The 23,872-nt window shown below is 45.5% G+C and overlaps 1 long non-coding RNA gene across 1 annotated transcript in view; it reads left to right on the top strand.

The window, feature by feature from the left end:
* The first annotated feature begins 227 nt into the window (after positions 1-227).
* The window catches only part of LOC137654239 (uncharacterized), a 104,974-nt gene continuing 81,329 nt past the window's right edge, over positions 228-23,872 (top strand). The window contains exons 1-2 of the long non-coding RNA XR_011046569.1: positions 228-374; positions 11,666-11,909. This is a non-coding gene — a long non-coding RNA (uncharacterized lncRNA). The remainder of the gene's footprint in view (positions 375-11,665; positions 11,910-23,872) is intronic.

Here is a 23,872-nt window from a genome sequence, read left to right as displayed (position 1 = left end):
CAAATTATGAAGGTCCCAAACTAGACCTGGTGAATATTTGAAACGAGGCCTATAAGTATATTTGACAAATTCTACACAGATCTTAGGGTATCAATCTCACAGTGAGGCTTAGTAACGGAAAATATATATATATTTTTAAGTCAAAAGAGAGACTTACATTAACATTAAGGAAGAAAACCAGACTCGCAACCATAGAATATGGTACCATTAAGCGCTGGGCAATTACAGAGGCAAACGTTTGCCTGGTAACTACTAACTTTACTAAACTGGTTAATACTGCAGAAATGTATTACACCTAGAAGTAACATCTATACATTTCATTAGTATTTCACCCTATGAATCATAATTTTAAGATGAATAATTAAATATTTGATGTGAGTAGTCATTAAGGTAAAGCATATATTTACAGAGGTGTTTTGAAAGTGTATTTCACCGATGACAGCCTAGACCTAACCTTGCCAAAGTAGTCAGGGAATAGGTCTAAGCCTGATGAATTAACTACGTTATTATTAAGCTTGAAATAAATCCTTTAATTTAATCATCATCATCTTCATAATTGGTTAGTTTAGTTACAGTCTATTTTACTAAATCTTGATTTGGACTTGAGGTTTTGCCCTATCGGTAACATCTCTGCCTATTGATCGCCAGACTAGTGTTAAGAGTCCCACTCAAACCCGTTAGTTTCATTTGTCTGTTACCTCACCATCCTTGTGAGCAAAGGATTGGGGGTTTTTGGGGAAGTCTATTGGGTCTACCTGCTGAGTCATCAGCAGCCATTGCTTGGCCCTCCCGTATCCTAGCTTGGATGGAGAAGGGCCTTTGGCTCTGGTCATGGTATTATTGTAGTGTATTACAGGGCAATGTAACCTAGGAAAAAAACTACTTTTTCTTATAGAAAAAATTACGCTCTTTGAAAATGACACTCGTTCCCGTCGCAAATGAATAGTTTCAGAAATATATATATATATATATATATATATATATATATATATATATATATATATATATATATATATATATAGATGATATAAAATCTTTAAAGATTTAAAGGTCACTCATGAATGGCAGAGGTAAGGGACAGTGACATTGCCCTAGCAAGCAGGACAAACCCCTAGAGACCATATATATATATATATATATATATATATATATATATATATATATATATATATATATATATATATATATATGATATAAAATCTTTAAAGATTTAAAGGTCACTCATGAATGGCAGAGGTAAGGGACAGTGACATTGCCCTAGCAAGCAGGACAAACCCCTAGAGACCATATATATATATATATATATATATATATATATATATATATATATATATATATATATATATATATATATATATATATATATATATATATGTCCCTTGCCTCTGCCATTCTTGAGCAACCTTTAAATCTTTAAAGATGAACGTTGTGAGGTATCTTGGGCTTTTATAGCCTGTCATGTTTAATTCTATTGTAAATCTTATGTACCGTAAGTTTATAAGTAACATATGGTACATAGACTATCCAATCTCATTTACTTCCAATGGAGCCTTTGTATAACAGCTGCCAGTTCCTCCCGCGTGGATTAAAAAGGGACATCAACTAACCCAAACTACAAGCTGTGTCCTTACTTACTTACGTAACGGGGGTACGAACGCCCCCTGCGACTCCCCTTACACTGCTGTATTCTAAGTTAGCCATAATCATACATACAGGTGGCCGCTATCATACATACACCTCTATTACATTCAGTTGGGTAAATCTATATACAGTAATATCACCACTCGTTTTATAAGGAAGGAGTCTTTGTAGTTGGTTGATTTGGACCAGGTCAGTAATTAAAATCCTGGTAAATATTTACTGAAGTACAATATTCCTAATGAAGAATATAAGAAGTATTTTTGGTGTAATTATAGGTACTGCAAACTATACTGATGCAAATGATTTGGGGAAGCCAATAATTTTCAAATTTTAAATGTTTTAAAATTCCAAAAGTTATGACTGAATTCACATTTTAAAAAGGAAGCAAACTCAAGAATGCCACATAACCTAACCTAGGAGCCTTATATTTACCTATCAGTGAGGCTACGCCCTGCCTGCAACCCATTTAAACCACTGTATCCTTTGCTTAACCTAAGTCTTAGTCTCAACCCTGTGTTTGCATCTGAACTGGCTTCACTCCAGGCTAGTTAACGCTAAGTTGTTACATTTCATATCCGTAATATCGTATTTCAGACACAGATAAACAACATTTACCCCATAAATAAAATTGATTTGACAAGTAATGAGAAGTTTATGCCTGTTACAATCAACTTCATACTGTAAGGAATTTTAGGTCATATTTATTAAGGTACCACCATCACGTTTGACCTAAATCGCCATGTTGTTACTTGAATCCCCTTACCCTTCTTTAACATTAAAAAAACTCATAGCGAAAATATCTTTACGTCAAAATGGAGAAATTTTGGCAAAAGTTGTGTGAAAGTAACTTGTTTAGTAAGAATAAGATTATTGTAAATCAAAATACCCAAACAGTCATATCTGTGAACAGTAATACGTTATATAGACTCGATACCAATGTTAGTCTCACTTTTAACATAAACTGCAATGGTGGTGTTGAATAGACTGCATCTACCAAATCCATAAATCCAAATAGACCTATGACCCCTATAATTTGTTTTGACTTGGTTATGACAATTTGCACATTTATTTCCATCGATTTGCATACAGTATTTATTTATATCTTAATTGCTTGGTTAAATCAGTGCAACCCCTCCTGTGTCTGACTACCTGTCATAACTTATGGAGTTCAAAACTGGACCAGTGATTGAATTTCTTTCAGTCGAATAACCATTGGACTAACCTCTGGCTTGTGAAAAATAAACTAAAGAATCCAAAATTGTATTATAAAGGGTATTGTTTAAACCAGCAAACTCATTGAAGGCTGGGTCTATTTAAGTTCTGGCATGATATTCCAAACTTCATCCCTCATTGATTGACTAACCTAATTTGTTCCTACTCGAAATACAATCCCTCGTCCTTCAATTAGAAATATTACTTTGGCTTGGGCTGGAATCAGTCATTGAAATGGATAGCAATTAGTTATCAGAAAGTAGTGGGTGTGGGGCCAAACCCCTACCCTCCTCATAGTTGGTTACTTCTTCACTTATGCTTTGACTGTTGTGTTGTTTGCATGTGTTCACTGTGCTCTTTCAAACTGTGATTTTTCTTAAAGTTTGCTTGGTTGTTGATGAAATGGAATGGAAAAAGGAAATTCATGTTTGCAGGGAGAAGAGGGGACTCTGCAACTGCTTCAAGGAGAGATCGAATGTAGATCTGCACTTCCTCTGTGCTTTGCGATGCGGGCATGTCTGTTTGCAGACATCCCCTTGTGCAGTATCAATCGTAGCCAGTGCAGTGGCAGATTTATGCTCTGAAGGGGAAGAAGCACACTTGGCATTCATTGGGGTCGGTCTGGGAGTGCCCAAGGAGACAACTGCTCTTTAGGGAGTGTTTTTCAATATTAAACTTACCCGATAATCATGTAGCTGTCAACTCCGTTGCCCGACAGAATTCTATGGAGGGATACGCCAGCTATCACAATACTAGAAGGGGGTGTACTTACCAGCGCCACCTGTGGCCAGGTACTATAGTACTTCTTGTTGACACCTCCTCAATTTTTCCTCTGTCGTGCTTCCGGCAAGACGTTCTGGGATACGCTTATGATCTTCGAGTATTTTCACGGCTTTTGGTGAAGTATTCTCTCAGATTTCGGCTGTCGCTTTACTGGAAACCTTCTTATATTAGCTTAGATAGCTTTTATATAGTCCTGATTAACGGTTAACGATCTTTTGCTTGATTTTGGAACCCCACTTGGCTAACTCTTTGGATTCAAGATGTCTGACATTTCGCAAGCCCCCACCCATAGGCGATGTAGGTCTTGCAATAGGCGTATTCCGAAGGCCTCAGTAGATCCTCACACCGCTTGTTCTGACTGTAGGGATAGGCCCTGTCAGTTAGAAAATCGATGTGAGGAATGCGCCGGACTTTCGGAACTTGATTTTGTCCGTCTTTTGAAATATTCAACTAAGTTAGAGAGAGGCAGAGTTAGGAGGAGTTCTTCTCACTCTTCACTTTTTTCCTCACCTCATGATCCCCTACCTTTTCCTACCCCTGTAGTGGCTACCCCCGAACCTACTATTTGCCGCAGCCTGATATGTCTGTTGTGTTGCGTGCTATTCAGGCCTTAGGCGATAAAGTAGAGTCAGTGGTTAGCGATCATAAGTCTCTTATGGCCGAAGTCAAGGAGCTTAAGGTCAAGAGTGCAGTGGGTGGTATTAGTGCCAGTGCTGTGACGAGTGCTAGTGTCAGTGCAGTGCCAAGTGCTAGTGTCAGTGTCAGTGTGGTGCGTGAGGATACTTCTGTGCGCGCCAGTCGTCCTCCCAGTCCGGGACCTCTTGCAAGCTCCCATGCCCAGGGGAGAAGCAATGTCGAAGGGCAAAAGGGTTCGGCAGGCCTTGATCGGCGCACAGAAGTATCCTCGGTGGTTGCGGGCGTGTCTTCCAGAGACCGTCACTCCCACCTGCAGACGATTGAGCCCGTCTTTTACTCGTCCGCTGATCAATTGTCAGGGAAGAAACGCTGGACTCAGGTCTCTAGACCACTCAAACGCAGAGTCCAGTACGCGAGCGCTCAACCGGGCTGCAGTCATTGGCTCAGCTCTGACTCGCCACAGTCATCGGTCGACTGCACTCCGCCCAAGAGGAGTAAGGTTCTGCCGCAACAGATCACTGCTGTTCAGGCTTTGCCTCAGCAGACCTTAGTGTCTGCCGACCCCAAGTTGTCTCTTCTGCAGTCCATGCAGTCACAACTTTCGGTCTTGATGCGTGAGTGTCGAGCTGAGAAGGTTGCGCCTCCGCCTCCGCCTGCACTTGCTCCGCCTGCGCTCGCTCCGCCTGCGCTCGCTCCGCCTGACCGCAGTACCACCTGCCAGGCGTACGATGTTGAGCCACGTTCTGAGTTTACTGTTCCCAGTGGTGTTCAGCCTCCGCCTTCCTTAAGGCAACCTCAGCAATGGGATCAGGAGGCTTATACCCCTCTTCCTCCGCTTCCACTTGCTGCTCCACCAGTGATGCAACACTCAGTCGAGGTACAACAACCTCTCCCAACCATGAGTCAGTCTCCTCAGCTCTCGCTGCAGCGAGCTCAACCCTCCTCTAGGCAAGCACCACAACACCTTAGCCTTGCGCCTCAGGAGCCTCAACTGGCGAGACATTTACTTTGTTCTGCGCAGCCTCTATCTCATCGCTCTCCGCTCACACCACAGGAACAGGAACTTACTACTCCGCTTCCGCCAACCTCTCAGCAAGCTCAACCCTTGAGTTCAGCCACTCATGCCAGGAGTCAGCCTCCTCCACCCATGCGCCTTCCTTCTGCTTCTGCTTTTGTTCAGCCTTTGCAGTCTGAGCCTCAGGTGTTCCCTCAACAGAGTCTTGAAGAGGAAACCACTAATATTGATGTTCCAGCTCGTACTGACTCTGCTGTTCAGCATACCTGTCCGATCTCTTCGCTACACTCTGGTGATGAGGCGTCTGATGATGAGGCGGCACACCTGGATCCCTCATCAGACGTGGATGAATCCAAGCCTTCTCCACAGTCTATTGACTTTCGTAAGGTCTTGGCTCTGCTTAGGGAGGTATACCCAGACCACTTTGTCTCTGCTATTCCCCGCTCTCCACCGTCTGAGTTTTCGCTGGGCATGCAGCCAGCTAAGTCGACCTATACTAAGCTAGTCCTAGCAAGGTCCTCTAAGAGAGCGTTAAGGATCTTAGGGGAGTGGCTGCAGACTAAGCAACACCTTGGCAAGACTTCTTTCATGTTTCCTCCGACTAAGCTCACTTCTAAAGCGAGCGTTTGGTATGCCACAGGAGGGGAACCAGGCTTGGGAGTACCTGCCTCTGCCCAGGCTGACTTCTCAAGTCTGGTAGACTCGCCTCGTAGAACTGCAATGAGGCGCTCTAAGGTTTGCTGGACCTTCTCAGACCTTGATCACTTCCTGAAGGGAGTTTTTAGAGCATTTGAGATGTTCAACTTTCTAGACTGGTGCCTGGGGGCCCTCAGCAAGAAGACCTCCCCTGCGGACAAGGATTCTGCCATGCTATTAATGTCCTGCATGGATAAGGCCATTAGAGATGGATCTGGCGAGCTTGCGTCGATGTTTGTATCAGGGGTTCTTAAGAAAAGGGAACAGCTTTGTACCTTCCTTTCCTCCAGCATTACACCTTGTCAAAGGTCACAACTCCTTTTCGCTCCGCTCTCGAAGTTCCTCTTCCCCGAAGAGCTGGTTAAGGACTTGTCTGCTGCCCTGATACAAAAGGACACACATGATCTTGTAGCCTCATCGGCTCGTAAGTCTAAGGTTGCTACCTCTGTCCCCAGGACTTATCGCACCCCAGTGGCTGATACTCCTGCTACGAGGTTCATACCGCCCTTTCGTGGTAGAGCCCCCAGCCGAGGAAGCTCCCGTCCAGACTCTTCCAGGAGCAAGTCTAGGAAAGGCTCCAAGGCCTCTAAAGGAAAAAACTGACTCTCCGCATCTCCAAACAGCAGTAGGAGCCAGACTCAAGAGCTTCTGGCAAGCCTGGGAAAAGAGAGGTGCAGACGCCCAGTCTGTCAGTTGGCTGAGGGAGGGTTACAGGATTCCATTCTGCCTCAAACCCCCTCTGACCACATCTCCCATCAACCTCTCTCCCAACTACAAAGAAGAGGACAAGAGGCTAGCGTTGCACCAGGAGGTGTCGCTACTTGGGCAGAAGAAGGCAGTGGTTATAGTCCGGGATCATCAATCCCCGGGCTTCTACAACCGTCTCTTTCTGGTGGCCAAGAAGACAGGAGGTTGGAGACCGGTGCTGGACGTCAGCGCGCTCAATGCGTATGTCACCAAGCAGACGTTCACGATGGAGACGACGAAGTCGGTCCTAGCAGCGGTCAGGCAGGAGGACTGGATGGTCTCGTTGGACTTGAAAGATGCCTACTTTCACGTTCCTATTCATCCAGACTCCCAACCTTTCCTGAGATTCGTTTTTGGAAAGGTTGTCTACCAATTCCAAGCCCTGTGTTTTGGCCTAAGCACAGCTCCTATGGTGTTCACGCATCTGATGAGGAATATAGCAAAATTCCTCCACTTATCGGACATCAGAGCCTCCCTCTACTTAGACGACTGGCTGTTGAGAGCCTCCACGAGTCGTCGCTGTCTGGAGAGTCTCAACTGGACTTTGGACTTAATCAGAGAACTGGGTCTGTTAGTCAACACAGAAAAGTCTCAGCTCATTCCCTCCCAATCCATTGTGTACCTGGGAATGGAGATTCGGAGTCAGGATTTTCGGGCTTTTCCATCGGCCCCCAGGATAAGCCAAGCCCTAGAGTGCATCATGAGCATGCTGAAGAGGAGCAGTTGCTCGGTGAGACAGTGGATGAGTCTCACAGGGACCCTTTCATCACTGGCCCTGTTCGTCGAGCTAGGGAGACTCCACCTCCGCCCTCTTCAATTCCATCTTGCAGCTCATTGGGACAAGGGTTTGACTCTCGAAGCAGTCTCTATCCCAGTCACCAAAGAGATGAAGACCACTCTCTTGTGGTGGAAGCACAATCTCCTTCTCAGGGAGGGCCTATCGTTGGCTATTCAGACCCCCAATCTTCATCTCTTCTCAGATGCATCGGACTCGGGCTGGGGTGCAACCTTGAACGGACGGGAATGCTCGGGAACGTGGAACGAGGAACAGGGAACGCTCCACATCAACTGCAAGGAGCTACTAGCAGTTCATTTAGCCCTGCTGAACTTCAAGTCCCTCCTGCTAGGCAAAGTGGTGGAGGTGAACTCAGACAACACCACAGCCTTGGCTTACATCTCCAAGCAAGGAGGGACCCATTCGAGGAGCCTATACGAGATCGCAAGGGACCTCCTCATTTGGTCAAGAAGTCAAAACCTCACTTTAGTCACGAGGTTCATTCAGGGCAATATGAACGTCTCAGCAGATCGCCTAAGCAGAAGGAATCAGGTCATTCCCACGGAATGGACCCTCCACAAGAGTGTGTGCAACAGACTTTGGACCTTGTGGGGTCAACCTACCATAGATCTGTTTGCCACCTCCATAACCAAGAGACTTCCGCTGTACTGTTCCCCAGTTCCAGACCCTGCAGCAGTTCATGTGGATGCTTTTCTACTGAACTGGTCCCATCTCGACCTTTACGCATTCCCACCGTTCAAGATAATAAACAAAGTTCTGCAGAAATTCATCTCGCACGAAGGGACACGGCTGACGCTGGTTGCTCCCCTTTGGCCTGCAAGAGAATGGTTCACAGAGGTACTTCAATGGCTAGTCGACATCCCCAGGACTCTACCTCTAAGAGTGGACCTTCTACGTCAACCTCACGTAGACAGGTTGCACCCAAACCTCCACGCTCTTCGGCTGACTGCCTTCAGACTGTCGAAAGATTCGCTAGAGCTAGAGGCTTTTCGAAGGAGGCAGCCAGTGCGATTGCCAGAGCAAGAAGGGTTTCCACTCGTAGAGTCTACCAATCTAAGTGGGAAGTCTTCCGGAGCTGGTGTAGAGCCAATTCAGTATCCTCTACCAATACCTCTGTGACCCAAATAGCTGACTTCCTTTTACACCTTAGGAATGAGAGATCCCTTTCAGCCCCTACGATTAAAGGGTATAGGAGTATGTTGGCTTCAGTTCTCCGCCACAGAGGTTTGGACCTTTCTTCCAACAAGGACCTTCAAGACATCCTTAAGTCTTTTGAGACGTCTAAAGAGCGTCGTCTATCCACTCCAGGCTGGAACCTAGACGTAGTCTTAAGGTTCCTTATGTCACCTAGGTTCGAACCTCTCCAGTCAGCTTCCTTCAAGGACCTTACCCTCAAGACTCTTTTTCTCGTCTGCCTTGCAACAGCTAAGAGAGTCAGTGAGGTTCATGCCTTCAGCAAGAACATTGGTTTCACGACCGAATCTGCAACATGTTCTTTTCAGCTCGGATTCCTAGCAAAGAACGAACTTCCTTCACGTCCTTGGCCTAGATCGTTTGAAATACCTAGCCTCTCCAACATGGTAGGTAACGAACTAGAGAGAGTTCTTTGCCCTGTCAGAGCTCTCAAGTATTATCTTAATAGGTCTAAACCTATTCGAGGACAGTCAGAAGCCTTATGGTGTGCCATCAAGAAACCTTCGAGGCCCATGTCCAAGAACGGGGTTTCGTATTATATAAGGCTTCTGATTAGAGAAGCCCATTCTCACTTAAAGGAGGAAGACCTTGCATTGCTGAAGGTAAGGACCCACGAAGTAAGAGCCGTAGCTACTTCGATGGCCTTTAATAAAAACCGTTCTCTGCAGAGCATAATGGATGCAACCTATTGGAGGAGCAAGTCAGTGTTTGCATCATTTTATCTAAAAGATGTCCAGTCTCTTTACGAGAACTGCTACACCCTGGGACCATTCGTAGCAGCGAGTGCAGTAGTAGGTGAGGGCTCAGCCACTACATTCCCTTAATCCCATAACCTTTTTTAACCTTTCTCTTGAATGCTTTTATTGTTGTTTTTATGGTTGTTACGGTAGGCTAAGAAGCCTTCCGCATCCTTTTGATTTGGCGGGTGGTCAATTCATTCTTGAGAAGCGCCTGGGTTAGAGGTTATGTAGAGGTCCTTTAGTAGGGGTTGCAGCCCTATATACTTTAGCACCTTTGAGTTGATTCAGCCTCCAAGAGGAACGCTGCGCTCAGTAAGGAAGACGAACTTAAAAAAGAGGCAGAGTAACGGTTCAATTCGACTTCCTTACCAGGTACTTATTATTTCATTGTTATTTGAGATAACTGTTATATGAAATATGGGATACTTAGCTATCCTTTAATCTTGTACACTGGTTTTCACCCACCCCCCTGGGTGTGAATCAGCTACATGATTATCGGGTAAGTTTAATATTGAAAAATGTTATTTTTATTAGTAAAATAAATTTTTGAATATACTTACCCGATAATCATGATTTAATCGACCCTCCCTTCCTCCCCATAGAGAACCAGTGGACCGAGGAAAAATTGAGGAGGTGTCAACAAGAAGTACTATAGTACCTGGCCACAGGTGGCGCTGGTAAGTACACCCCCTTCTAGTATTGTGATAGCTGGCGTATCCCTCCATAGAATTCTGTCGGGCAACGGAGTTGACAGCTACATGATTATCGGGTAAGTATATTCAAAAATTTATTTTACTAATAAAAATAACATTTTTCGTGCTTAAGCCTCTGTGCTTATGCCCCTGGATTGGTCCAAAGGGAAGAAGATGCAGGGGTCAAGGAGTGCTGTTCAACATCAGCTTCCTTTTCAGACTTTTTGGTGTGGTGGGATCCTCGAGTGTTCGCCCCTTTCTTGCAGAGGTTGAAGGGACTTCAGACTTGATCGTGCAGGCTTTTGACAACAAGTTTGACCAAAAGAGGGCTTGGGCATCTTTAGGTCTTTCAGGTAGGCCCTCCATAACTATTTTTAGGGAGGTGGTAGCCAAGTCTGCCTCTCCCCTCAGTATCCTCTCCTTGTGGCTCCAGGTGTCAGGGAACCCTTGTTTCGGTAAGTCTGGTGTAGTGGCCATTTGGGTTGAGGGCCGAGTCTTCTGTGCTGATGAAAAAGAAGGGTAAGTCAAAGGTTAAAACTAAAGGTTATGTGGTGTGTTGCCTTTATCCTTGATGTGACTCCGATCCCTGACCCAGGGTCAGTGCTCCCCATCACTTCCCTCATGTCTGTAACACTGACCCTTGTGACAGGGAGTTTGGGGTCTGTGTTTCCTCCCTCAGTTTCAGTGGTGGTGCCTCCCGACCTTCATGTTGATAGACGACTTACCGGCCCAGGGTAGTGTGCATCCCAGTGTTGTGGCTCATGTTAGAATAGCCCTTATGGATCCCTCTCCTCCCCCCGGGAGTGTTGTCGTTGGCGGTCCCTCAAACCTCAGCCACTCTGCTTGCAGAGCCAGGGGCTAGGAAGAGGAAGAGGAGCGCTAATTATTTTTCCCCATCTTCCTCCTCCTCCTTGTCCTCTGACTCCGACTCCAACTCTTCTCAGTTAAGAAAAATACAAATTACTTCAAAAAATTTTGTGATTCTGTATGCCTTTATTCCAAACATTTAAATCTGAATTTTATTTTTTATTGCAATGTTACCTAATTGTGTGGATATAGACTTTTCTTTGAGTTTCCTCGCACGATCACTCTTGTTAGTACTGTAGTTTATTTTGGTTTTTATTATTCAAATATTTGTAATAATCATATTGTATCTATTATAGATTGTTATGGATTGTGTAGCTGTCTTCATAATTAAAAACCAGTTAAGAGGTCTCTTGAATACAGTAATATAGTCTTGAGTTTGAAGATTAGGAGTCATCCAGAAGTGAGCAATATCGTGTATTGTTATTGAGGAATCTTACAGAAAGTATGCATGAGTACTATTATGAATTTTGTTTACAGTACTTAAAATCACAATGTTAATACTTTGTAGGTATCAATTGTTTTTATTATTCTTGGTCTATATTAAAGGAGTTTTAGTCAAGTTTATGTCTGTAAACGTTTGGTATTTATCTTATTTATATTTCCTTGTGCTGCCTTTTAATTATGACTTTTTACTTTCTCTTGGCAGATTAAGCTATACCCCATAGAATTAAACAAGATATTCAAGAGATTATCCTCAGTCTGCTGTAAGTTCATTTACGTGTCATATTTTGGGTGAAACCTGCTCAGATGCCTACAAAACAGGCTTATACGGAATATATTACTTGCAATTTGTTTCATCACAAACCATTTACTTTTACATGGCCTGTTGATGAGCCTCTAAAATTCCCAGACACTCAATTCCCAGAAGAAAAGAAGATTTGTTAATTCAGGTGGGTTGGTGTACTATTTACATATTTGGTTCCATCAGGTGTCTGATTGCAAACTCAATTAATCATTGTGTTTGTTGACTGGTTTGCACCCAACATGTTTGTATATATCTAATTTAAATTTTTTTTTCATTGTAATTTTCGCATTTATTCATTTATATTTTTCGTTAATGCCCTCCTTTGGAGTATCGGATTGGGGAATGAAGTAATACATGTAACATTGTAGTGGCTGATGGTTTTCATCTTCATTTATACAGTATCCTACCTGTCTCAATTCATGTGCTTATATGTTTTTATTTTCCTGAACAATTAGTATACAGTAGTTTGATTATTTTTACTGCAGCAGGTGGCTTGACTTATTAATAGTGCTGGACCCACTTTGAAAGAAGTAGCATATTTAGGGAGTTGGTTAGCACTTTAATTTCTATACCTGAAACTTATTTTTTCTCATAACTGGTATCTATGGGCATAGGAAATAGCTGGTTTTCACCCTGTAAAGGTGTGCATAATTATACCATGACTGATTTCTCAATATTAAACTTACCCGATAATCATGTAGCTGTCAACTCCGTTGCCCGACAGAATTCTATGGAGGGATACGCCAGCTATCACAATACTAGAAGGGGGTGTACTTACCAGCGCCACCTGTGGCCAGGTACTATAGTACTTCTTGTTGACACCTCCTCAATTTTTCCTCTGTCGTGCTTCCGGCAAGACGTTCTGGGATACGCTTATGATCTTCGAGTATTTTCACGGCTTTTGGTGAAGTATTCTCTCAGATTTCGGCTGTCGCTTTACTGGAAACCTTCTTATATTAGCTTAGATAGCTTTTATATAGTCCTGATTAACGGTTAACGATCTTTTGCTTGATTTTGGAACCCCACTTGGCTAACTCTTTGGATTCAAGATGTCTGACATTTCGCAAGCCCCCACCCATAGGCGATGTAGGTCTTGCAATAGGCGTATTCCGAAGGCCTCGGTAGATCCTCACACCGCTTGTTCTGACTGTAGGGATAGGCCCTGTCAGTTAGAAAATCGATGTGAGGAATGCGCCGGACTTTCGGAACTTGATTTTGTCCGTCTTTTGAAATATTCTACTAAGTTAGAGAAAGGTAGAGTTAGGAGGAGTTCTTCTCACTCTTCACTTTTTTCCTCACCTCATGATCCCCTACCTTTTCCTACCCCTGTAGTGGCTACCCCCGAACCTACTATTTGCCCTCAGCCTGATATGTCTGTTGTGTTGCGTGCTATTCAGGCCTTAGGCGATAAAGTAGAGTCAGTGGTAAGTGATCATAAGTCTCTTATGGCCGAAGTCAAGGAACTTAAGGTCAAGAGTGCAGTGGGTGGAATTAGTGCCAGTGCTGTGACGAGTGCTAGTGTCAGTGCAGTGCCAAGTGCTAGTGTCAGTGTCAGTGTGGTGCGTGAGGATACTTCTGTGCGTGTCAGTCGTTCTCCCAGTCCGGGACCTCTTGCAAGCTCCCAAGCCCAGGGGAGAAGCAATGTCGAAGGGCAAAAGGGTTCGGCAGGCCTTGATCGGCGCACAGAAGTATCCTCGGTGGTTGCGGGCGTGTCTTCCAGAGACCGTCACTCCCACCTGCAGACGATTGAGCCCGTCTTTTACTCGTCCGCTGATCTATTGTCAGGGAAGAAACGCTGGACTCAGGTCTCTAGACCACTCAAACGCAGAGTCCAGTCCGCGAGTGCTCAACCGGGCTGCAGTCATTGGCTCAGCTCGGACTCGCCGCAGTCATCAGTCGACTGTACTCCGCCCAAGAGGAGTAAGGTTCTGCCGCAACAGATCACGTCTGTTCAGGCTTTGCCTCAGCAGACCGTAGTGTCTGCCGACCCCAAGTTGTCTCTACTGCAGTCAATGCAAGCACAGCTTTCGGTCTTGATGAGTGAGTGTCGGGCTGAGAAGGTTGCGCCTCCGCCTCCGCCTGCACTCGCTCCGCCTGCGCTCGCTCCGCCTGACCGCAGTACCGCCTGCCAGGCGTACGATGTTGAGCCACGGTCTGAGTTTACTGTTCCCAGTGGTGTACAGCCTCCGCCTTCCTTAAGGCAACCTCAGCAATGGGATCAGGAGGCTTATACCTCTCTTCCTCCGCTTCCACTTGCTGCTCCACCAGTGATGCAACACTCGGTTGAGGTACAACAACCTCTCCCGTCCATGAGTCAGTCTCCTCAGCTCTCGCTGCAGCGAGCTCAACCCTCCACAAGGCAAGCACCACAACACCTTAGCCTTGCGCCTCAGGAGCCTCAGCTTGCGAGACATTTACTACGTTCTGCGCAGCCTCTACCTCATCGCGCTCCGCTCACACCGCAGGAACAGGAACTTGCTACTCCGCTTCCGCCAACCACTCAGCAAGCGCAACCCTTGAGTTCAGCCACTCATGCCAGGAGTCAGCCTCCTCCACCCATGCGCCTACCTTCTGCTTCTTCTTTTGTTCAGCCTTTGCAGTCTGAGCCTCAGGTTTTCCCTCAACAGATTCTTGAAGAGGAAACCACTAATATTGTTGTTCCTGCTCGTTCTGACTCTGCTGTTCAGCATACCTGTCCGATCTCTTCGCTACACTCTGGTGATGAGGCGTCTGATGATGAGGCGGCACACCTGGATCCCTCATCAGACGTGGATGAATCCAAGCCTTCTCCACAGTCTATTGACTTTCGTAAGGTCTTGGCTCTGCTTAGGGAGGTATACCCAGACCACTTTGTCTCTGCTATTCCCCGCTCTCCACCATCTGAGTTTTCGCTGGGCATGCAGCCAGCTAAGTCGACCTATACTAAGCTAGTCCTAGCAAGGTCCTCTAAGAGAGCGTTAAGGATCTTAGGGGAGTGGCTGCAGACTAAGCAACACCTTGGCAAGACTTCTTTCATGTTTCCTCCGACTAAGCTCACTTCTAAAGCGAGCGTTTGGTATGCCACAGGAGGGGAACCAGGCTTGGGAGTACCTGCCTCTGCCCAGGCTGACTTCTCAAGTCTGGTAGACTCGCCTCGTAGAACTGCAATGAGGCGCTCTAAGGTTTGCTGGACCTTCTCAGACCTTGATCACTTCCTGAAGGGTGTTTTTAGAGCATTTGAGATGTTCAACTTTCTAGACTGGTGCCTGGGGGCCCTCAGCAAGAAGACCTCCCCTGCGGACAAGGATTCTGCCATGCTATTAATGTCCTGCATGGATAAGGCCATTAGAGATGGATCTGGCGAGCTTGCGTCGATGTTTGTATCAGGGGTTCTTAAGAAAAGGGAACAGCTTTGTACCTTCCTTTCCTCCAGCATTACACCTTGTCAAAGGTCACAACTCCTTTTCGCTCCGCTCTCGAAGTTCCTCTTCCCCGAAGAGCTGGTTAAGGACTTGTCTGCTGCCCTGATACAAAAGGACACACATGATCTTGTAGCCTCATCGGCTCGTAAGTCTAAGGTTGCTACCTCTGTCCCCAGGACTTATCGCACCCCAGTGGCTGATACTCCTGCTACGAGGTTCATACCGCCCTTTCGTGGTAGAGCCCCCAGCCGAGGAAGCTCCCGTCCAGACTCTTCCAGGAGCAAGTCTAGGAAAGGCTCCAAGGCCTCTAAAGGAAAAAACTGACTCTCCGCATCTCCAGACAGCAGTAGGAGCCAGACTCAAGAGCTTCTGGCAAGCCTGGGAAAAGAGAGGTGCAGACGCCCAGTCTGTCAGTTGGCTGAGGGAGGGTTACAGGATTCCATTCTGCCTCAAACCCCCTCTGACCACATCTCCCATCAACCTCTCTCCCAACTACAAAGAAGAGGACAAGAGGCTAGCGTTGCACCAGGAGGTGTCGCTACTTGTGCAGAAGAAGGCAGTGGTTATAGTCCGGGACCATCAATCCCCGGGCTTCTACAACCGTCTCTTTCTGGTGGCCAAGAAGACAGGAGGTTGGAGACCGGTGCTGGACGTCAGCGCGCTCAATGCGTATGTCACCAAGCAGACGTTCACGATGGAGACGACGAAGTCGGTCCTAGCAGCGGTCAGGCAGGAGGACTGGATGGTCTCGTTGGACTTGAAAGATGCCTACTTTCACGTTCCTATTCATCCAGACTCCCAACCTTTCCTGAGATTCGTTTTTGGAAAGGTTGTCTACCAATTCCAAGCCCTGTGTTTTGGCCTAAGCACAGCTCCTATGGTGTTCACGCATCTGATGAGGAATATAGCAAAATTCCTCCACTTATCGGACATCAGAGCCTCCCTCTACTTAGACGACTGGCTGTTGAGAGCCTCCACGAGTCGTCGCTGTCTGGAGAGTCTCAACTGGACTTTGGACTTAATCAGAGAACTGGGTCTGTTAGTCAACACAGAAAAGTCTCAGCTCATTCCCTCCCAATCCATTGTGTACCTGGGAATGGAGATTCGGAGTCAGGATTTTCGGGCTTTTCCATCGGCCCCCAGGATAAGCCAAGCCCTAGAGTGCATCATGAGCATGCTGAAGAGGAGCAGTTGCTCGGTGAGACAGTGGATGAGTCTCACAGGGACCCTTTCATCACTGGCCCTGTTCGTCGAGCTAGGGAGACTCCACCTCCGCCCTCTTCAATTCCATCTTGCAGCTCATTGGGACAAGGGTTTGACTCTCGAAGCAGTCTCTATCCCAGTCACCAAAGAGATGAAGACCACTCTCTTGTGGTGGAAGCATAATCTCCTTCTCAGGGAGGGCCTATCGTTGGCTATTCAGACCCCCAATCTTCATCTCTTCTCAGATGCATCGGACTCGGGCTGGGGTGCAACCTTGAACGGACGGGAATGCTCGGGAACGTGGAACGAGGAACAGGGAACGCTCCACATCAACTGCAAGGAGCTACTAGCAGTTCATTTAGCCCTGCTGAACTTCAAGTCCCTCCTGCTAGGCAAAGTGGTGGAGGTGAACTCAGACAACACCACAGCCTTGGCTTACATCTCCAAGCAAGGAGGGACCCATTCGAGGAGCCTATACGAGATCGCAAGGGACCTCCTCATTTGGTCAAGAAGTCAAAACCTCACTTTAGTCACGAGGTTCATTCAGGGCAATATGAACGTCTCAGCAGATCGCCTAAGCAGAAGGAATCAGGTCATTCCCACGGAATGGACCCTCCACAAGAGTGTGTGCAACAGACTTTGGACCTTGTGGGGTCAACCTACCATAGATCTGTTTGCCACCTCCATAACCAAGAGACTTCCGCTGTACTGTTCCCCAGTTCCAGACCCTGCAGCAGTTCATGTGGATGCTTTTCTACTGAACTGGTCCCATCTCGACCTTTACGCATTCCCACCGTTCAAGATAATAAACAAAGTTCTGCAGAAATTCATCTCGCACGAAGGGACACGGCTGACGCTGGTTGCTCCCCTTTGGCCTGCAAGAGAATGGTTCACAGAGGTACTTCAATGGCTAGTCGACATCCCCAGGACTCTACCTCTAAGAGTGGACCTTCTACGTCAACCTCACGTAGACAGGTTGCACCCAAACCTCCACGCTCTTCGGCTGACTGCCTTCAGACTGTCGAAAGATTCGCTAGAGCTAGAGGCTTTTCGAAGGAGGCAGCCAGTGCGATTGCCAGAGCAAGAAGGGTTTCCACTCGTAGAGTCTACCAATCTAAGTGGGAAGTCTTCCGGAGCTGGTGTAGAGCCAATTCAGTATCCTCTACCAATACCTCTGTGACCCAAATAGCTGACTTCCTTTTACATCTTAGGAATGAGAGATCCCTTTCAGCCCCTACGATTAAAGGGTATAGGAGTATGTTGGCTTCAGTTCTCCGCCACAGAGGTTTGGACCTTTCTTCCAACAAGGACCTTCAAGACATCCTTAAGTCTTTTGAGACGTCTAAAGAGCGTCGTCTATCCACTCCAGGCTGGAACCTAGACGTAGTCTTAAGGTTCCTTATGTCACCTAGGTTCGAACCTCTCCAGTCAGCTTCCTTCAAGGACCTTACCCTCAAGACTCTTTTTCTCGTCTGCCTTGCAACAGCTAAGAGAGTCAGTGAGGTTCATGCCTTCAGCAAGAACATTGGTTTCACGACCGAATCTGCAACATGTTCTTTTCAGCTCGGATTCCTAGCAAAGAACGAACTTCCTTCACGTCCTTGGCCTAGATCGTTTGAAATACCTAGCCTCTCCAACATGGTAGGTAACGAACTAGAGAGAGTTCTTTGCCCTGTCAGAGCTCTCAAGTATTATCTTAATAGGTCTAAACCTATTCGAGGACAGTCAGAAGCCTTATGGTGTGCCATCAAGAAACCTTCGAGGCCCATGTCCAAGAACGGGGTTTCGTATTATATAAGGCTTCTGATTAGAGAAGCCCATTCTCACTTAAAGGAGGAAGACCTTGCATTGCTGAAGGTAAGGACCCACGAAGTAAGAGCCGTAGCTACTTCGATGGCCTTTAATAAAAACCGTTCTCTGCAGAGCATAATGGATGCAACCTATTGGAGGAGCAAGTCAGTGTTTGCATCATTTTATCTTAAAGATGTCCAGTCTCTTTACGAGAACTGCTACACCCTGGGACCATTCGTAGCAGCGAGTGCAGTAGTAGGTGAGGGCTCAGCCACTACATTCCCTTAATCCCATAACCTTTTTTAACCTTTCTCTTGAATGCTTTTATTGTTGTTTTTATGGTTGTTACGGTAGGCTAAGAAGCCTTCCGCATCCTTTTGATTTGGCGGGTGGTCAATTCATTCTTGAGAAGCGCCTGGGTTAGAGGTTATGTAGAGGTCCTTTAGTAGGGGTTGCAGCCCTATATACTTTAGCACCTTTGAGTTGATTCAGCCTCCAAGAGGAACGCTGCGCTCAGTAAGGAAGACGAACTTAAAAAAGAGGCAGAGTAACGGTTCAATTCGACTTCCTTACCAGGTACTTATTATTTCATTGTTATTTGAGATAACTGTTATATGAAATATGGGATACTTAGCTATCCTTTAATCTTGTACACTGGTTTTCACCCACCCCCCTGGGTGTGAATCAGCTACATGATTATCGGGTAAGTTTAATATTGAGAAATGTTATTTTTATTAGTAAAATAAATTTTTGAATATACTTACCCGATAATCATGATTTAATCGACCCTCCCTTCCTCCCCATAGAGAACCAGTGGACCGAGGAAAAATTGAGGAGGTGTCAACAAGAAGTACTATAGTACCTGGCCACAGGTGGCGCTGGTAAGTACACCCCCTTCTAGTATTGTGATAGCTGGCGTATCCCTCCATAGAATTCTGTCGGGCAACGGAGTTGACAGCTACATGATTATCGGGTAAGTATATTCAAAAATTTATTTTACTAATAAAAATAACATTTTATAGTATTAGCCTGGCGGCCTATTCGCAATACTTATCAAATCATATTATTTTCTCCAAGAGAGACTTCTATTTGGCCCAGATAGCTGTACAGTATTTGGTACCATCGCAGGAGATGGATTCTCATTCCCTTTGCCCTGCGTGAAGACGACACTCATGCACTCCGGTGTCTCCTTGCTTGGAGTGTTAGGAGTGGCCATCATCCTAGTGGGAGTGGTATGGTAGGCAACGGAAGAACTGTAAAAGGGATTCTTCTCTCTTGAGGTCGAAGTCACGACTTCTTACTCCGGCATCTCATCTGCCCCCTGCTAACTGCTCATTCTGTTTCCTCTGAGGGTTTGACCCCCCAGACAACCCTCGGATATGGAAGCCCCTGTCACTTCCCCTAGTGAAGCGGCAGCACCCACTGCTGAATGGGAGTCTCTCTCTTCTAACACCCTTCATCAACTTTGGCCATCCTTGGGGATTTCGGGTCCCCCTCTAAGGAATGGCTTTTGGAGGTACTGAAGTTTGGAGCACAGCAGGAACACACATCTGGCTCTGCAGGGGTTGTGTTATGTCCCTGTCCTCCTGTCAGGGGGAGGCGGGAAGAAATGTACATAAGTAGAGGGCACGGCCCGAATAGCTACAATATATGTTCCAACAGATTAATTCCTTATTCTCCAGCAATGATTGCCCGGGCCGTTATCTTGTGAGGATAACATGGTGCAGGATCCCTCAAGGTATCACTATACAGAGGCCATCCCGGGACAGTTGCCAGCCAGTTGGTTTTGGGCTTCAACCCATCTAATTATGGGGTATGAAGTTGAATCCTAATAAAACTCAAAGTATGATTGTAAGTAGGTCAAGGACTGTGGCTCCTCAACATCCGGATCTCAGTATTGATAATGTTTCTTTAAATTTGTATGACTTTTAAAATTTTAGGTGTGATTCTCGACAGCAAATTTACTTTTGAGAAACACATTAGGTCTGTGTCTTCTTCAATTGCACAAAAAATTGGCTTATTAAGAGTCTTACAAGATTTTCGGTGATCAATCTATTCTGAAGAAGTGTTTTAATTCTTTCATTCTACCTTGTTTTGAGTATTGTTCTCCTGTCTGGTGTTCAGCTGCTGATTCTCATCTTAATTTTTTGGACAGAAACTTACGGTCTATTAAATTTCTTATTCCTGATCTAGATATTAATCTTTGGCACCATCATTTAATTAGTTCATTATACATGTTGCATAAGATTTTTAAATATTTAACTTAGCCGGTGAATATATAATAGCTGCAACTCTGCGGCTCGACAGAAAACACACTCAAAAACTCGCGAGCGATCGCTATGAAGGTTGCGGGTGTGCCCACCAGCGCCACTATCGGCCAGATACCACTCTTGCATGTAAACAAACCCTTCAATTCTTCTCTGTCGACGTTGACGACAAGACGTATCAATACTCGCTGTAGAACCTGGAGTTTTCTCAACATATTTGGTGAATTACTTCATTTTGGTTTGAGCTTTCGCAGTGCAGGTGTTTTATCTTCATCTTAAATCTTGAACTCGTTTTTGGATAGATTTAATTTTTGATGACAAGAAAGAGTATGGACTTTCTTTGACTTTTAAATGGCCGACCCTTCCCTTAGACGGAAGTGTGTTTTAGGCTTTTAGCAATTATCTTATCACGTTATAAATTAATTATAGATTTTCCTCTATATATTTTATATCTCAACCGCCTTTTTTAGGCCTCTTCGATTAGCTTTCCATTTATAATAAACATCAAAATAAATTTTAATGATTTGTTTATATGCGACCTTTCCTGAGAGTAGGCGGTCCTAACTTGGAAACCGAAGTTAAACAACGTTGAGCCCTTTTCAATCGTAAATAACTTTTACAGAGTTAATGATTTAAAACTTATTAAATGAAATATTTTTAGTAAATATTTTATGATAGTTTTTTTCTTTGAATAGTCTTCGTACTGTTTCAAAGATGAACTAACGTTTAGTTTATTTATGCTACGCAGTTTGCGCTCTATCGTTACGATAGAGAGAGAGAGTATCACGGTTTCACTTTGCAGAAAGAGTAAATCGATTCTGACGTTTTGTTCTTTTTTTCTTTCAAAGCTTAAATGTTTTAAAGACTATTTTAAAGGAACTTTTAATTGAAAAACCTTTCAGTTTTTTCCTTTGGTCAAATAACCTGTTTATTGACGAAAGATAAGTGGGCTCTTCTCTTCGGTGCGAAATCAAGAGAGAGAGAGAGAGAGAGAGATAGAGACGGAGAGAGAGAGAGGAGAGAGAACGTTCCGATCTTTATCTCGTCCCAAGCGAGTAACGTTGTTCTCGAGTTACTCTCGTCCCTAGTCTCTGTACGGGGAGAAAGGATAAAACGTTTTTAGTTTTTAATCTCGTCCCAAGGCACTGTACGGTGAGAGATTGAAAACGTAGTTTTGAATGAACTAGTGTTTAGTCTCTTCCCCAGCCACTGATTTTTTTTTTTTATCTTAAAATATGTTTACTGTTTTTTGCTGGTATTAATGTGCTTACATTATACGACTGATTTCGCAATTACAACCTTTTGATGAGGGTAGAATTGCGTGCTTCAGGTAGAAATCAGTTTTATTCATACCTAATGTGAATTGTTAAAAAATTCGATTTCAGTGAAATAAGTGCAAAACAGAAAATCGTAGTGATAAAGTGATATTGCGCAAAGTGTTATCAGTGTTGCGACTGAGGGTTCGTCTGTTCGTGCCTGTCGTTCGCCTAGTCCGGGACCTCTTGCAAGATCCCAAGCCCAGGGGAGAAGTAATGTCGTAGGACTTATGGGTTCGAGAGGCCTTGATCAGCGAACAGACGTTCCCTCTATGGTATCAGATGTATCTTACCAAGATCACCCCTACCATAAGGCGAGAGAGACGATTTTCTCCTCGTCATCCGAAGGCTTTTCGCATAAGAAACCGTGGAACAAGGTTTCGAGGCCCTTTAAGCGAAAGTCAGTCCTTTCAGGACAGGTCCAGCGTCCTGGTTTTAACTATTATGACAGCTCTGACCCTATGCAGTCATCGGAAGACTGCTCGCCGCCTAAACAAAAGCGTAACACAGACTCCGAGAGTCTTTTTGTAGGCAAGGTTTTGCAGTCACAGACGTTACCCTCGTCTCTTACCGCAACCATTCCCGTTGATCCTAAATGGGTTGTACGGCAAGACATGCAGAATAAGCTTGCCTCCCTTATGGAAGACTATTCTGCCGATAAGTCCGTTGAGCCTAGCCGTTTATCTCATCGAGATCGTGGCCTTCAGCCACCCTAACGTTCCTTTGTGCGTCCTGTTGACGTTGGCGTAGCCAAGTCACGTCAGTCAGGTTGTTTAGAACCACACTCGATGCGGTCTCGTGCGGATTTTCAGCCACATTTGGACGTTAGGCCACTTGCTGATGCTCCTGTTGACGTTCAGGACGTTCGCCAACAATCGGAGTTGACTTGTTTTGACGCTGAGCGTCAACCTCCGCATTCTAGAGTTGTTTTGACTGCTCAGTCTAGGCGGTCAAAGCAGTCTCGAGTGGACGCTGTGCGTCCTCACGCACCTGTTGTTGTTGACAGTTCACAGACTGTCAAGCAGTTACATGACGTTGCGTCCTGGTCCGCTACTAATGCACCAGTGCGTGTGGACTCTGCTTGTAAAGCATTGCCACCACGGTAGGTCTCTCCCTTGCTTGAGACTCGGCTATTGTCGGACAAGGTTCCTTCAGATGAGGAAGTTGCTGTTCCCCCTCCTACTGATATTCCCTTGAGGACTCTGTCAGACGGAGAGGAGCCTAAAGCTGCTTAGCCCTCTATGGACTTTAAATAAATCATGCTGATTTTTAAGGATCTTTGTCCGGATCTTTTTGTAACTGCTGCTCCTCGTTCGCCTAAACGTCAGAGCTTACACTAGGCCTAGCTACTTCGAAGCCGTTGTTTTATAAGCTAATGCTCTCTTGCTCTTCTAAGAGAGCTTTACGTTTGCTAGGCGACTGGTTTATCACCAGGAGGAGTTTGGGGGAGACAGCCTTTGCTTTCCCTTCTTTTAAGCTGGCTTATAGAGCGAGAGTCTGATATGACACGAGAGAAGTTCTCGGCTTGGGAGTTCCTGCCTCTGCCCAGATAGACTTCTCAAACCTCATAGACTCTCCCTGGCGCCTGGCCATGAGACGCTCCAAGATTTTACAGGTCGACTTCAAAGGTTCACTGCTGGAGTACGTAAGAGGCAAGTGCGCTCAATGTGTTCATTGTCAAGACAAACTTCACGATGAAGTCTACCAGGCTGTCTTGACAGCATTTATGGAAGGCGACTGGATGGTCTCTCTCGACCTTCAGGAGGCATACTTCCACATTCCTATACACCCGGATTCCCAACCGTTTCTGAGGTTTGTTTACAGGAATGTGGGGTACCAGTTTCGAGCCCTGTGCTTTGGCCTCAGTCCTGCGCCTCTCGTGTTTACGAGGCTCATGAGGAATGTGGCAAAATCCCTCCATCTATCGGGGATCCGAGCCTCCCTGTACTTGGACGACTGGCTTCTCAGAGCATCGTCCAGTCTTCGCTGTCTGCAGGATCTACATTGGACGCTGAGTCTGGCCAGGGAGTTGGGACTTTTGGTCAACCTAAAAGTCCCAACTGATCCCATCCCAGATTATTCTATATTTGGGGATGGAGATTCGCAGTCAAGCCCTGCTCGAAGTCCAAC

The sequence above is a fragment of the Palaemon carinicauda genome, chromosome 15 (assembly GCF_036898095.1).
Source record: "Palaemon carinicauda isolate YSFRI2023 chromosome 15, ASM3689809v2, whole genome shotgun sequence".
NCBI classification, from domain to species: Eukaryota; Metazoa; Arthropoda; class Malacostraca; order Decapoda; family Palaemonidae; genus Palaemon; species Palaemon carinicauda.
This window is presented reverse-complemented; position numbering and strand designations above follow the sequence as displayed.